We start from the raw sequence: 16,865 nt of genomic DNA, 5'->3' as shown, positions 1-16,865 counted from the left end.
TGTATTTTTCAATAAGGGATCTAAACACTTAACAACTCAGTAATATTCCAGACATGGAAAATGTGGAATAGGTTGCATAAAGCCTGGAGATAACCCAAACTTCTACATCTGGAATAATTCTTCAATAAAAATCAGCAAGAATCAAATATACTGAATGTTTTGGATGGGGAATAAAAGGATTTGAGTGATCATAGATCTTAAAGTGGATCTTAATTGCTGTTGGGCCAGTCCTCCATGTGCTTTGTATCTGGCCCGTCCATGGACTTCAGTTTTTCCCTAATTCATTGACTTCAGTGAGAGTTCCATGAGTGGAGCCCCTTGCAGGATCAGGTCCAATGACTTTTAATGAGCTAAAAGAAAAATATACCCTAGACCCTAGTGTTTGTAACTTAGGAAATGCTAACCAGGAAGTTTTGGCCCTCTATTCCTAATGGAATGTGAATTAAGGTACATCTACACTAACAACTGTACACATGTCAATGCACATGGTTGTGCCATAACGCCCCTCTTTTCCACATCTAGACCCCTGAAACCTGTGTCTGAAGGTGAATACAGGGCATGTAAGCCAGCACACTTGAGGAGTGTGGGTATATACACACCTCACACTAGCAGTCACATACCCATTCTATGGGCCAATACCAGGTGCTAAATTTCAGTAGTTCTCCAACCCCTTTCTGATCCAATCTATAAAGGTCCCTGTCTTCCCCTTGTCACTGGGGGTAGCAAACTGTGCTGACCAACTGAGAATGTGTTTTCCGCTGCACTATTTTGATCAATACATGTGAACATGGATCATGTTCTGAGAGCAGCTGCCTAGTTCACCAAGCACACATGGGCGTGGTCAATGTGTAGTTGGAATACACCCGTCCTCCACGATTTCTCCCAGAGCTGCGAGAACTTTCATCTATACTGGGAAACTTCACAAAGGCTGCAGGAGGTGGGCATTTGTTGGACTCCATCCCAGTGCTGGAAACACCTGAGGCACCTGTACTGGAGATCAAAACAGTCACTCTGGGAGGGATCATCATACATGCCCATTCTATGATAAACTGGACACAGTGAATCTAAGGTTCCCAGTGTAGAGCCTGGAGTGGCTAATGACCCCCTCCCCTAAACCCTGACAGCCTCCTCATCCTTTGGGATGCCAATGAGGGTCAGGGTAAGGAGGCAGCAGGGACTGTGGAGGAAACCCCAGAAGTCCCAGAGGAAGAAGAGCATGTCACTTTGCTCCTAGAGGAGACAGCTGAGCAAGCACCCACTGATGAGCCTGGGGAGGACCCTGAGCCAAGGCAGAAATAAGTACCAAAGGCTAGTAAGTTACAATAGACCCACCCCTGCCTTTTCCTGCCAATATCCCCTCATGCTCTGGTGCTAAATGTCTGGTTTTTAAACCCAGCCCCTGCTCCACTCTACTCCAGAATGTCCCCAAGCAAGACATGGCTGTAAATCAACCATTTTACTGAATTCCCATGAAGCACTATTATGTATTTGGCAGAACATGATTTTATACACATACAAACACATCTTTCCTGCATAGGCTTCTCCTTTCCCAAAAGGCTCCTCAGTTCCTAATAAACCTAAAACCCTGTTCCCTACACCATTGGCTGGCCCTTTCACTGCATTAAGACTCTTCAGTTCTGCCTGGTTAACTGACCCTGTGCGAGGAACTGGAAGCCTTTCAGAAAATGCTACTATGAAGATCCTGGACTTTAATCTCTTAACACTGTAAATTTGGCTTTCAGGACCTTTCTCCTATCTTTCCTTATGTCTCTGGTACCTACATGTACCATGACCACTCCTCTCTAGTACTGCACATAAGTCTGTCTAGATGTTTTGTGAGATATGCAGCCTCTGCACCCAGCAGACAATTTACCATGCGATTCTCCTGATTGTCACAAATCCATTACTCGTGCCTGGCTCTCCCTAGTAAATGGGATTCCGTCCTTGGGAGAGGTATCCTTAGTGCGAGAGGATACCATGTGACATCTGGAAGGCGGGTCCCAACTATGGGCCATCTTGATTATCACTACAAAAGTTTTTTTCTCCTGCTGATAATAGCTCATCTTAATTAATTAGCCTCTTACAGTTTGTATGGCAACTTCCACCTTCTCTGTATGTGTATAGATATATATCTTCTTACTATATGTTCCATTCTATGCATCCAATGAAGTGGACTGTAGCCCATGAAAGCTTATGCTCTAATAAATTTGTTAGTCTCTAAGGTGCCACAAGTACTCCTGTTCTTTTTGCAGATACAGACTAACACGGCTGCTACTCTGAAACTATGGGATTGTTTCCCTCTGCTACAGCTTGATGTTCTCTTTCTCTGAGATTTTCATCCTCTTTAACAGCATAGAGGCTGGCAGACTGGTGGTGGGATTGCTCTACTGTGTCCCTTAAAGTCTCCTTTTGTACCTCTGTCTCCCTTAGCTCCTCCAGTTCAGCCACTCTGGCCTCAAGAGCCTATATTATCAGAGGGCCATGAGCTGCTTGTCCCATGCCACCTGTTCACAATTGCAAAATGCAGATAATTGCACATGCTGCATTTAGTGCAATGAATTGGGTAGCCCTCACTCTGCTGCTGGACTTCTGCCTGCTTTGTTTGTACTCCTGCAGTTCTTTTGGGGGGTGGGGTTACTGGCCTAAGTTTAGAGTATGTTTGTTAGGTGTATTTGCTTCTCACACTCCCTTGCAAAACTCCCTTGTTTGCTGCTCCTGGCTTTTTAAACTCCTGTTCTTCTGAGTTAGCCCCACCCCAGTCAAGGGATTGCAGGATGGCAGGCTAGAGCCTCATTAGTAAACTCTCAGCCCAGCCTTGCTGGCCCTTTGTCTTAGCACACAGCCCCCAGAAGAGACCACACTATAGTTTGCATGCAGCAAACAAACAAATTAACAGACAAACTCACCCCAATGGTCACATAGTCTCTCCTCCTTCACCTGGAGAACTCCCTCATGAAACTCCCCTCTTTGCTGCTCCTGTTCGTTAGCTCCTGACCTGAAGCTATAAAACAGATTATTAGCAGACTATCAATGTGGCCTTGTGTCTGTGCATTTCTTGGCCAGCGTGCTGTCAGCGATAGTCCTGGGGCCATGCAGACCAAGAGAAGGGATGGGTTTGGAAAATGCCTGGTTGGGGATAGGATAGTTGTTGAAAACTAATGGTTGTCCACAGTTACAGCTGTCTTTGTCTCCTGTGAAGATTACAAAAAAGTTTTGAATGATTTACCTGAATTAACACTTCCCCCTCCATGCCCTGTCTTACTGTCCTCTTACAAATGAAAGTTGAACGAAACTGGGGGGCTAAGAGGGTGCAGGGTTGGTTAGATATGGGAAGGGAAAGGGAATCCTTTGGTTGTCCAAGGAATGTCATAGCAGTTCTTTCTCCCTTTGAAGATTGACAGGTTTTTTAACCCTTCCCAGTCCCTGTTGGCTTCTCCCTGCTCCTAGCTCTATTGCAGAAGCCAGTAGAGGTGTGGGGTGGGTGCAGTATCTGCTTCAGCAATTGTACAAACACAATGCAGTGTTCCTTTGCCGTGGAAAGGTGAGTAGCTTGCAGTGTCGATCACAAAGTTCAGGGACAAAATAAAGTTGTGGTGTGTCTCTTTCCTTCCCTGCCTCTTTCACTACTGTTCGCTGGACACAGGGGCCAGATTTTCTGGTGATGAAGGGGCAGTTGGGGATGGGTGAATGTTCATAGTGGTTTGCTTCTCTCCTTTCATGGAAACTCCATCTGCTAGCATGGAATATAATCAATTTCCTGTCAAATTCCCGCCCACGCGCATATGCATATTTCAGCAAATTTCTGGGGTAGCAGAAATTCCAGCTGGTTCCTGAGGTTCAGCGGCAATGCAAATGTGGTTCACCTTCATAGCTGACCAAAACCATCCATTCAGCAATACGTAGAGGGTTAATCATTAACAGAAACATCTCTCTGGCATTGATTGACGAATCATCTCCATGGGACTGGAAAGCCACATCTCTTTTTTCCATTCTGGTACCTTGAAAACTACTTTGTTCTCCAAATGCTGGCCAGCCTTTAAAGAAGAAATTGGCAGTTGGTAATGTAGTCCCTTGAAGGACTTGAACCCCATCCCAACTTCCCACTTGAGACACTAAGAATTATATTTTTTTAAAAGTATTGCTATATGTGTCTTACCATTATTAGCCTCTGCTCCTGGGGGACTGCAAAAGTTGTCTGAGAAGCAAAGATAGTCTAATAAGTGCATTCCTAAAATGCTCAAAAGTATTGATAATGTGGCCTTCAACAGCAAAATTATGTGTGGGGGATTTTTAGCTTTGTCCAAAAAATTGAAAATAAATTGCTATCCTTGTCTTTGAATCTGAAGGACCTTTGGCTGTAGAGAGGGGAACAATTCCACCAAGAGGCCAGGAGCAGCACCCCAAAGACAGCAGAGGCAGAGGGAGAAGGATCCTGGAGAACCTGCTCATTGATATGGAGACTAGGAACCAGAAGCAGTTTCAGTTCCTCAGAGCACAGGAGGATCGGTCTCTTTAGCAGGAAGAGATACTGATGAACCAGTTCCTGGAGCATGATGCACGCCACTGGGAATGAGTGCTTGCCCCCCAAAAATGGGAGCATGCCCTGATGGCCACTCATACAACTGGTGGCTGAAAGAATTCGAAGCCTGCATGCTGCCATGAACACTGCTCCTCTGTGGGAACTGGCATCACCACCTCCTCCAGCTGCAGTCTAGGGTGCTGATGTGGATGACCCAACCCCCCGGAGTGACTGGGAGGAGCCTGCATGACTCTTTATACAAACACCCCTCCATCAGCACCTGAATGCCCTCATAAAGGAACCCCCCTGAGTGTGCAATGGGGGAATGATGAGCCTGAGGCAGTCCCTGAAGCCCAGTAAGAGTTCAGCCTCTAAACCCTGTCCAGGAGTAGGGTTGCCAGGTGTCCGGTTTTTGACCTGAACATCCAGTCAAAAAGGGAAGCTGGAAGCATCCGGTCATCCACAGTAGCCTCCAACTCCATCCCATCCCAGCATCGGCATGCAGCAACTCCCTCCAAGTCAGGCTGCCTCTCCCTGAAGACTCCGCAGAGGGTCAAACTGCTTGAGTGACCCCGTTCCTCCCTGGGTCCTGCTCCCAGGCTGCAGCTGCTCCTCACCTTCTCCTTGCAGTCTGGGTACCCCGCTCACGCCTCATCCTGAAAGAACCCAAGGTTCCTGGTTGCAGTTGACTGCACTTATGAGTTCCAGGTAGTAATCAGCCCTGTGCTTGCATCGCTCAGCCTGCAATGCTCAGAGCTAAACAGCAAGGACAGTAGCTTTCTACTTGTAAAAGAGGGAGAGGAGAGAGCAATATCTCAATTGCAATTATCATGGACAAGCATGCAAATTGATTATTTGAACATGCAACTGCCATAATTGTGAGTGTGCCTTTTTTGCACAAACAATTGCTCCAAAAATCATGTGTGTGTATGTAATGCCTCTGTGCGCGAATGAATGATCGGTCTCCCTCTCTGTCAGGCCTCAGTGTTCACTACGCGGCTGATAGAATGCGAGCTGTGGGGTTCTGTTTTTCACTTCAATATCGGCCACCCAGCTGAACTGACAAAGCCCTGAGCCCAGGGGTGAGGGGTCTGCAAGATGCCTTCTCACAGACAGGCCACGGGGCATGCTCATGGCTGGGCCGGTGGCTCCAGGCACCTCCAGTGTGCAGTGTTAGGCTGCTAGGCCCTTCTCTGTGGCGACACTATGCTGTGGCGCAAAGTCCAAACTGTGCAGTCGATGGGCTCTGTTCACAAGGCTCGGGCCGGGAGACCCCGGGCAGGGAGCAGCTTTGGGCCTCAGAACAATCCGACCCCTCCCTGCCCTAACCCCTTGCTCCAGGGACCGAGCTCCGCTGTGCCCCAGTTGAGCAGGTGGGCAGGTTCCACGTCAGCTCCTCCCAGCCTGGCTCTGCAGGCAGCAGGTGAGTCCCAGGAGAGGAGGGAGGGAGGGGGGAGAGGACTGAGCGGGGGGCCTGAGCCTCAGGAGAAGAGGCGGAGCAAGGGTGTTCGGTTTTCAGAAATTAGAAAGTTGGTAACCCTATTCAGTAGACATCCCTAGTTGTTCCCTCCTCCCACCCCCAAACAGTTTTCTGTAGCCATTTCTCCTCATGTCAGGGGGAGTGGGAGGGGGAGGGTAAGGATACAGGTTCACATGATAATAAGTGTATGGTGCTCAGGGAGTGAGACACCTATTGTGTTTTGACATGCAGTTCCTCTTTTAAAAGTTTCACCTTTATCTTACATGTGTCATATTTAATAAATGTTACAGTTTCCTTGACTTGCGTGTGGACTCTCCTGCCTGAATGGGACATTTTTTCTGTTTTGGTATAGGGTCCCCTATTCAAAGCTTTTTACTTTGATTTGTGTAACACTCTGTGGTGTCAGCACACTGCAAATAATAATTTTTCCCTCCCAACCACTTCTCCCCCTCTCCCCCATGACCATAAATATCCAAATTCCAAAGAACACACCAGAAGGATGGGGAAAGTGAAATGTGCTCATAATGCACAGGTAGTTTTAACATAAGCAGAAGTCACAAAACAGAGAAAGGTTAAATAAACTTATTTATGGCTTGGTTCATATACACGTAAGCAGGATCTGAATGAGCTTTCCCGCCCCACTCCCTCAACATCTAGTGATGAGCTGGGGGAAAAGATTTCAGGAACAGACCGTATTTGCATAAACATAGCTACTCTGCCTAGGAATTCAGCAGAGGGAACTGCTTTGCTAAAGTGATCAGTTTTCCTGGTGTAATGAAATGTTATCCTGATTGTATGAGTAATGGGCAGCAGAACTGTACTTATTCTGCCCTTATTGAATGGGTCACCCTCAACTGAATCTCACTTGCTAATCAGGTGGTTGGGATGCCAAATCCCAGTGAAAGAGAGAGAGGGTGGGACAGCTGTTCCTACCCGGTGGTGTAGGCTATGCCTAACATATCCTAGACACTATTTAACTCTCTCTTTCTCCATTGTTTAATGACTGAGCTAATTAGACTCAATTGCGAGTCCTTCCTTTTGTTTAGTGATTATTAGAACTGAAATCACTTGTAACTAGGTCTGAGAGCCAAGCTTTAGACCTGGCGTGGGACAACGTTTTAATGAAAGACACTGTACAGCCTGCACTCTAGCAGTGAGGTTCCCCACTAACTGGTGAAATCATGGAGAGCTCCGTTAAGTGGTGGGACCTCAAGATGTGGCATCACAGGGGGTGCAGCAGAGAGGCAGGTGCAGCAAAGAAGTAAAGGCACAGTGGAGAGTATGACAGTGCAGCAGGCAATGGTGGCAGCGGTGGGCAGCAATGCAAAGTGAACAATGGCAGCTGTCAGACAGTTGCAGCAGTGGCCACAGCAGCTGAGGTCTTGACGAACACAAGTGAATGCTCCTCTGAACTCTGGGTTCTCGCTGACAAAGGACGGCAACTATGGGGTGCAGTGGAGGGGGAGGGGAGTGGCATATTAAAGGAACTTTTGTTTGTTGGACTTTCGCACCGCAAGATGAGAAACTGAGGCAAAGGACACTACCCTAAATACTCTGGGGTGGGTGTTTTTCTCATGGTATATGCTTTTGAATCATAGTTGTGGTGTTTCCTCAAATTAAAGCTGGCTTCCTTTTTCCTTTTTATTAAAAGTTTTCTTTGTTACATACAGACTCAGTCCTTGCAAGAAGGGAAGAATTGCCTCTTAGAGGCACCCTGGGGTGGTGTTTAACTTTCCCAGATTAGTTATTGCGGGTCAAGCCGGTTCTGTTTTGTATTGTTAGAGGAACCTCCTAGATACTGAACCCGGCCCTCATGGCTGATGACTCAACCTGGCAGAAGTTACATACAGAACCAGGAAACGCAATTAAATTAATGTAACAGTAAAGACATCAGGCACTGAACAGTGATTAAATGGCCCCTCACCCCCACCAAAATTTGACCTGTTTCAACTTTGGTTGTAGTCAAGCATAATAGCTGATGAGTGCTGTTATCACCACACTCAGTCAAGAGAGAATTTCTGAAGTTCTTCAGGACCTTTAAACAACATTTTGGTCATTGAAACTGATTGAGTGCTCCTGAAATTGTTAATGTTAACACTTGTTTGAATTAACACAAAAGCATTCCACAATGATCCCAATAGAACTGGATCAACACCCTCAGCAACACAAAAGCCAAGCTCTGAGGTGTTAACCCCGTGGAGATGCCCTACCAGGAGTCAGTAGTTACAGAAATGGATGGCTAATCACATGGTTATAGAAACATCGGCTACAGGGGAACAAAACCTTCACAAAGGTATGTTGGCACACTATGTACCAATGTTCTCTCTTGTGCTGTTCCAGCCTCTGCATATGGTGTGATGGTATCCCATTGGCACAGGCAGTAATCACCCTCTGTCTTCCTGCTGTTCCAGGATGTGTGTACATGTGGCATCCGAGATTTTCCTTGTCTGCTGGAATCCAGCACTAGTGTGCACATGGGTGGGATCTAGCTATCTGAAAAGGCTTTGTAAACCAATCCCGCCTTGTGCCCACTCTGTGCAGAAATACTCCCCTTCACCATTGCATATGTTGTGGAGGGCAAAGCAGGTCATGATTATGCAAATTGTGTTGGCCACATTCGTGAGGCCTACACACCTGTCTGGATGCCAATGAGCTTTCAGCTTCCGACTCCATGACCATTCTGCAACTACTCAGTATGTAGCTGAAATCACGTTTTCCTGGATCATGGATGTTGGGGTACCATTTCATGATCCAAATTAGGAGCTAGTGTGTCTGGTCCCCCAAAATAACCATTGTCACAGACTACCATAGAAAATCATGTCATGTTTGGGAAATAAATTCCCATTTCCACCCCAGAGGTACAATCCCAATCTCCTCAGCACTCTAGCATCACGAACCTTTCCTGTGTTTCCAGTCTTGGTAATCATGAATCTGCCTCTGAGGTCCACTAAGCCTTGCAGAACAATGAATTAGTAACCTTTTTGATTCACAAACTCACATGCCCCTTTTGGTGGGCAAAGTATTGGGATGTGGGTGCCATTGATGGTCCCTGAACTGTTCAGAAAACATTGCTTCCTCCCTAGTTCAAGCATAAATTACCCTCCTCAGGTTCTTCCTGAGATTTGTGTGCAAATAAGGTCACTGTGTCTTCATTAATTATTTGTATATTGTTAGCACCTCTGGGACACCATTGTGCTAGGTGCTGTACAAACACAGAACAAAAAGACAGTCTGTGTCCTGAAGAGCCTACAATCTTACTTCTGCATGTCGATATGAGCCTTTCCAAGCAGAAGAAGGGAAAACAGCTGCCTCATGGCACCAACCCCAAAGATAAAGAGGGGAAGGGCCATGGCAATGTGCACCATTCCTCTGTTAACAATACAGAAAATTCACACAAAAAATGCAATGCAGTCTGAATCTGCATCCATCCATCCACTTATATAGAGGTCATCATAGTATCTGAACATCTCTGCAGTGTTAAATCCTTGGAGGCTGAGTATGCAAAAATTGAGTTCAACCTACTCATAAATAGAATAAAATATCTTGCTAAAAACTATAAGGCAGCTGGAGATTTCAATCTGAAAGTGATTCACTTTAAGATCATGAGTGCGTTGACTCTAATGGATGCTTGAAAGAGAGAGCAACTGCTGGCTCAAAACTAATACTTTGTCCTGGCACAAGAATTCACCCTTGGAAGTTACTCAGAATGCACCCGATGAAGTGAGCTGTAGCTCACGAAAGCTTGTGCTCAAATAAATTTGTTAGTCTCTAAGGTGCCACAAGTGCTCCTTTTTCTTTTTTCAGAATTTGAAGTTGTTTGTTTGTTTTTCAATCTGAGTGCTTTAAAAGATTAATTTGATATTTGATATTTGTCCCTTTTAATTCCAATGTATAATGTTAAAAAAAAGTCACTAGACTGTATCATGCATTTTTAAAAGTGTAAACCTATTGTCAGTATGCCTGTTAGATACCACAGACCTCTTGACAATGCAGCAGCTGTTAGTCAACTCATGATTTGAGAGAGGAACATGTAAGAGTTTCTGCACAGCTGTGTTGTTTTACCTTGAAGAAAGCCTGAGGGTTCAAATAGCGGGCCTCTTTTAAATTTGCTTTCTACTTTCGTAATAAACTTTGTTTTGATTATGAAACAAGCTGGATTTTTACACATTCTTCAAAGTGGACATGAGGTTTCTGAGTCTCTTGCAAATCTCGTGCCCGCCCTTATGATGTTTGGGGTTTTTACATGTGTCCCTTTCATTATTTAGCTTTTATGAAAATGTTACATTTTGCGCCTTTATAGAGAGGGAGGGTAGGAGTATGTGTGCGCATGCACCAGTATCACTCTTGTGACCTTACCAGAACTGAGTGATCTGGAAACACCATCTTGATATCATTTTGAAGCTGAAGGGGAAGGCAGCATCACTGAAAACTAGACCAGCGCTTTAAAGTGCATCTGGGATTCTTAAAGACAATAAATAGTTCCAAGTTAAAACGGAGTACAGAGGTGTGCCATAAAATTCCATGAGACTTAGATTCAGTCAAAGGATTCCCTCTTTCAAAATATTTATATGCAGAGTGGTTGTAGTCCAAAGGCTACCTTTATATAAAATGGCATCTTATTCAACATAAATCCCAGTGGGACATAAGTGGTGCATAGGCCTTGTGCTATTCTGCACTCAAGGGAATTTCATATCCTAAACATCCCACTTGAAATTTCATTTCTCATTAAAAATGCCCATACTCTTATTTCATTCTTCCCATTTCATATTAGAACAGCAGTTATAACATCTTGCTGGGCCATTTCCTGAGGGTTACTGGTTGGCTGGGATTAATTCATTGAAAGTATAGTAAAGAGCAGAATTATCAGACGTAAATAAACACTTAGTTGGGAAAGGGTCAACACAATTTTTGTAAAGGGAAATCATGCCACACCAATCTATTAGAATTCTTTGAGGGGGTCAACAGGAATATGAACAAGAATGATTCAGTTGACGTAACATACTTGGATTTTCAGAAAGCCATTGATAAAAGTCCCACACCAAAGGTTCTTAAGCAAAGTAAGCAGTTATGGGATGAGAGAGTCCTCTCATGGATCAGTAACTGGTTAAAAATAGCAAACAAAGGGTAGGAATAAATGGTCAGTTTTCACAATGGAAAGAGGTAAATAGCAGGGTCTCTCAAGAATCTGTACTGGGACCTGTGCTGTTCAAAATATTCATAAATGATCTGGGAAAGGGGATAAACAATGAGGTGGCAAAGATTGCAGACAATATGGAATTACTCCAGATAGTTAGGGCCAAATCTGCCTTTGAAGGGTTACAAAAAGAACTCACAAAACTGGGTGACTGGGCAACAAAATGGAAGATGAAATTCAGTGTTGATAAGTGCAGAGTAATGCAAGCTGGAAAAAATAATCCCAACTATACATACCACTCAATAAAGATTCTTGGAGTCATTGTGGATGGTTCTGTGAAAACATCTGCTCAATCTACAGTGGCAGTCAAAAAAGCTAACAAAGTTAGGAAATAGGAAAGAAATAGATGTTAAAACAGAAAATATCATAATGGCACTATATAAATCCATGGTACACCCACACCTTGAGTATTAGGTGCAGTTCTGGTTGCCCCATCTCAAAAAGGATATATTAGAATTGGAAAAGGCACAGAAGAGGGCAATGAAAATGATTAGGGGTATGGAAGAGCTTCCATACAAGGACAGATTAAACAGACTGGGACTGTTCAATTTTGAAAAGTGACGACTAAGGTGGGGGGGATATGATCGAGGTCCATAAAATCATGAATGGTATGGAGAAAGTGAATAGCACACAGGTTTTATGACCAATTGATGCCAATGGCAAAACCCCCATTGGCTTTATGACCAATTGATGCCAATAGCAAAACCCCCATTGGCTTTAATGAGAGCAAGCCCTGGGGTCTTAAAATGTCAGATGAGAACTGTGAAGTCAAAGTATAATGTGTTGCATAAATCCATTGTTGCATTATAAATAAGCTGGAGGTCTGGTGACACATAGAGCACTTCTTTGTTGCCTGCTGAGAGATGGCTGGTCACATGGTGTTGCCTTTCTGCCTCATTTCTAGCTGCTGAATCCAGTACGTACTCTTCCATCTAAGTATCTGCTGCAGTTGCAACAAGGATGAAATGTAATCACACATGAAGTGACGTATAAAATGTGGTTCCCACTACAAAAAATTAGGAGAACTCTGCTATATATAATTATTTTATTTGTATTACCATAGTGCCTAGGAGCCCTAGTCATGGACCAGGATCCCTATAACTCTATATTCAATTTAATTTTATATTTCATTAACAACTTCCTCTATAAAGCCTTCCAGGACTTGCCCACTAAACTTACCTTATATTTTTTTAGTCTGAACTGAAGCCTGTTTGAGTCTAATGAAAATGCTCCCAGTGACTTCAAATGGGCTGTGGATCAGGCACCTTGAGAAGGAGGTGTTGGTTTTAATAGTTTAAGTGCCAGAAATCTGTGTGCTGAGCACCAGGCTACAGTAGTTAACTGTAAAACAGGCATAGACTTTAGGAATGTGAATTTTATTCCATAGATTAACATTTACTCCACGGAATGACTTGAAAGCGTAGCCAGATACTGATCCAAAACACTCAGTGATGTAAATCTGGAGTTAACGCACTAAAGAAATTACTTCAGATTTGTACTAGTGTAGCTGTGAACAGAATCTGCCCTCCAAGATTTGTGAAAACTTCTCCGCTTTCAGACTATGTCTAGGTTATGAGTGATGGGTATGATTCCCGTGCACGTACTTGGGCTAGCTCAATGACAGCTAGTGCAAGTATCAATAGTAGTGTAGCCATGGTACCATGAGCAGTGGTAGCTCAGTTGAGCCATATTGAATCCAAACCTACCTGAACCCCGTGGGTGTGTACTTGGCATTGCTGAGCTGTGCTGCTGTTGTCCATGCCACTGAGGTTACACTACATTTATCCTCACACTAGCTATCACTGAGCTAGCTCAGGCGTGTGTATGTGAGCTGGGAATCACACCCCGAGCTCAGAGTGCAGACATAGGCTCATTGACTAGTGATTTTGGGTGACTCAGCTTTTGGGTGCCTAATGTGAGACACCCTAAAGAGACCTGACTCTCAGAAATGGCTGAACTATGAAATGAGGTCCCATTAAATGTCAGTTTTGAGCACCTAGAAACTGAAGCACCCAAAGTCTGTAGTTACTTTTAAGACACAATTTCTGGGTGAATGTCAGGTTGGGCAAATGTTACTCTCCAAAAGGCATCCAGGTGGAAGTTTGAAGGCTGTGAAATTGAGCAATACTTTGGCCTCATAGACCAGATACAACTCAATCCTACTTTCCAGGCAAGAATGCAAGTTATTACACTGTAGTTGTTACCCAAAACCAAAGCTGAAGGAGCCTGTGGGTCAACTGTGCAGCTCTTCTGTGGCTGGAACTTCCCTGGCTTACTGGCTGAGAGCACCAGCAGGGTAGAAGTGAGGCACCTTTGGTGGAATGTGCCGTCGATGCCAACAGGAAAAGCACTATAAAAAAGCTCTGTATGATCATTGTTAATTATTTAGAGGCCTTTATAAGTAACTTCTATTACTATTGCTTTATTGGTTATTTCTCTAAACCACAAGCACAGATGCTTGAGTCCGAAGATTGCCAATCTACTGGACAGTTAAAGATACGTTGAGTAGCAATTAGCTAAAAGTTATTTTCAGCTCTCGTGTTTACTGTTCTGCTTCAAGTTTTTCTAACTGCAGGGTTTTTATAGCTAATTCTTAAACTCCAAATTAATAGGCTCTTGTGAACAATAGCACCAATTTAAGACTTTTCATTGTCAATTACTAAACATCCCTCTTGGATCACATTTTACATTTGTTTTATAATTTTTCTCTCTAGAAGGGCGAACTATCTTATTCAGAGAATAGCTAGCTTGCATACAGAAAACTGTTCAAATGGAAGCCACTAGTCAACAGTTGTGGTCTGATTATTTCCTTCTTACACAAGTATTCAGCTCAGTGCCTTCTGTGTTCTTACTTTCTGTGTTGCAGTTGCTTCTTGTGAAACACCAGTTCTATACTCTGGAGAGAAGATTTTGGCCTTGTTTAAAAGCAAGTGTGATGGGAGGGTGAAACCCTCAAACTGAATCAGTGAAACACAGAATCTATCATAAATTAAAGAAATGATCACATCATGTAATGCAGAACTTTTTTGCTATATCTTCACAAAGAAAATAGTTTGTAGCTCACTGTTTTAATTACCTGTGGAGGATTTTTATTTTCAAGGGCAAAACAAATACATATTTCTAGATTTAAAACAATCTCTAACTGAACAGGAAAAAAAGGGAGAATTAATGTCCTTTGGTCTCTTGGATATATACCTGATAGAAAAATCTTCCTTTTACTCCTTTGAGTATTCTCCGGAGAAGACATTTTTCCCAGCAAAAGTTGTGTTTTATAGAGCCCATAAAATAGTCATATAACTGAGACTAGATCAGGTCTCTCTTGTGCTGTACTTGGACATGAGCCTTGATGCTACTGGCTTCCATTGTTTCTCTCATCTAACTGTTGAATCATTATCAGTGAGAGAATTTGCTGAATGTTGTCACTGAACTGACCTATGGACGTCACTTGCAACAGCTCTTTGATCAAACCAAAAGCTGCTCATTTCACTCAAATACTCTTTTGTGTGTTTCTCTTGTGAATTTAAAAGCAACCAAAAGAGAGAAATGCATGAATGTCTCTGGTCTATTTATGCGGGTAGTCATTGCCTTTCTCATCCTGCAACCTCCACATGCCTCTCCACCAATAGTAATCTCTCTCTCTCTCCCCAAACTACCTTCAAACCTTGCATCCAGTGTCACATCTTTGGAACACAGATTTGACATTGATGCTTAGGAAGCCTTCTCACACCAGTTTTATGAAGTACATTTTGCAAGAAGTCAACCAGCTATCTTCAGTCTTTAAAATGGCAGCTTAAAGAAAAATTTAGCTGGCTGCGGACAAACGGTGACTCTGACTCACTGAGTGTGTCTGCAAAACATCTCAAATGAGCTAGTTCTCTTCTTACGTGACTAAAAGTGGGCTAGCATCATGCAGGGTTTGTTTGATGACAGGAAATGGGAAAATCCACCAAGTTGTGAACTGTGACAAGATTGCTTGGAACTTCATTGTAATGAACTTGGCTTAAATAGCTAAGTGAAGTTTCTATACCATTTACGTTAGGTTTTTTAAATTTTTTGGTCCATGACCCACAAAATGAACAAAAATTTGTCCCGTTGCCCACCATATCCCACAATTCTTTGTGCCTTCATTTCCTCAGGGGAGATGCATTTAATGTGAAGGATTCCTGTTTTGAAGATGACTCCACACTGTACACATTCACTGTGCATTTTATGGTTGCTGTGGGATCTTTAATATTTATTCAACCTCCATGTGCAATTTTAATAAAACACGTGCCCATGGGGCATTCCACTCCTGTATCCTCTCTTCCTTTTCTCATAAAAGAGTCCTTTATTGTTTCAGGCTGAAAGTTCGTCTTAAATTTGGACATATCTGCAAGAAAAATACCACAGTTTAGAGTTTTATCCTGTATACTATGAAAAACTCAACCAAATTATGTCTCTCTCATCATGGATTCACAACTTGTAAAAAGCCACGTAATTATCAAACCCAACTGTAAGTGGAAACAGAGACTGTCCGCACAGTTTAAAATGCCTCAGCAGGGAGGGGACTACTTTCCTCTCTTACTCTACATTTCCCCAGTTTATAAAAATAGGGGAAATGTAGTGTAAGGGTAAGGCTACACTGCAATTAAATAGCCATGGCTGGCCCATGCCATCTGACACAGGCTTGTGAGGCTTAGCTAAGGGGCTGTTTAACTATGGTTTAGATATTTGGGCTCAGGCTAAAGCCTGGGCTCTAGAGCCCTGCACAGTGGGAGGGTCCCAGAGGTTGGGCAGCAGCCTGAGCCCAAACATCTACACTTCAATTAAACAGCCCTTTAGACTGAGCCCCACTAGCCTGAGTCAGCAGGCACAGGCCAGCCGCGGGTATCTACTTGCAGCATAGGCATACCCTAGGAGAGGGGAATTAAAATAATGTAGGTGACAGGAAGAGAGGAGTTCATGAAAGGAAGGATGATTTCATGGTTAAGGCTCTAAACTGGGATTTACGAGATCTATGTTCAATTCGCAGCTCAGCCACAGACTGCCTTTGGGCAGATTGCTTCATTTCTTGGTGCTGCAGTTCCCTATCTGTAAATCAGGGATAACGTTTCCTGTCTTTCACCTTTTAGCAGTCTTGTCTATTTAGATCTTGAGCTTTTAGGGTCAAGGACTGTCTCTTACTATGTGCAGGTACAATACAGTACACTGGGGCTCTAACCTTGGTGGAGGCATCTAGACTATTATTAAATAACAGTTTATGAGTTCTTTCTATATAAAATTAGGGAAGGGAATTGGTGCAGTAGAAGAAATAAAAATAGAGAGAAAGAGAGGGGAAAACATTAAAGATAAAGAAGGACAGAAGGTGGATGAAGTAAGCAGTATCCATCAGCTAATTACACATTTCTGTTTAACGCAGACTCCTTTTCTTCTCCTACATCTACAAGAAACAGCTGACATATGACGGCTTTTCTTCCCAGGTTCGTACACTGAAACCCATCACTCTAGTATAGGCGGATTGAGAGTTTGGGGAGAAAATTAGTTAATATTTATGTAAAACCAGCGTAAGTATATAAAAATGGTATACATCTGTCTATCTCCTTCTGCACAGCCTTCCATGTGTTGTTCATCTTTGATTGTGATTTCTTCAAATCAGAGCCTTTGGCCACCTCTGGTTGTGTAGCTCCCCGCAC

This window comes from Lepidochelys kempii, chromosome 4, assembly GCF_965140285.1.
Source record: "Lepidochelys kempii isolate rLepKem1 chromosome 4, rLepKem1.hap1, whole genome shotgun sequence".
In the NCBI taxonomy this organism is placed as follows: Eukaryota; Metazoa; Chordata; order Testudines; family Cheloniidae; genus Lepidochelys; species Lepidochelys kempii.
The sequence above is the reverse complement of the archived record's forward strand: the minus strand, read 5'-3'. Positions refer to the sequence as shown.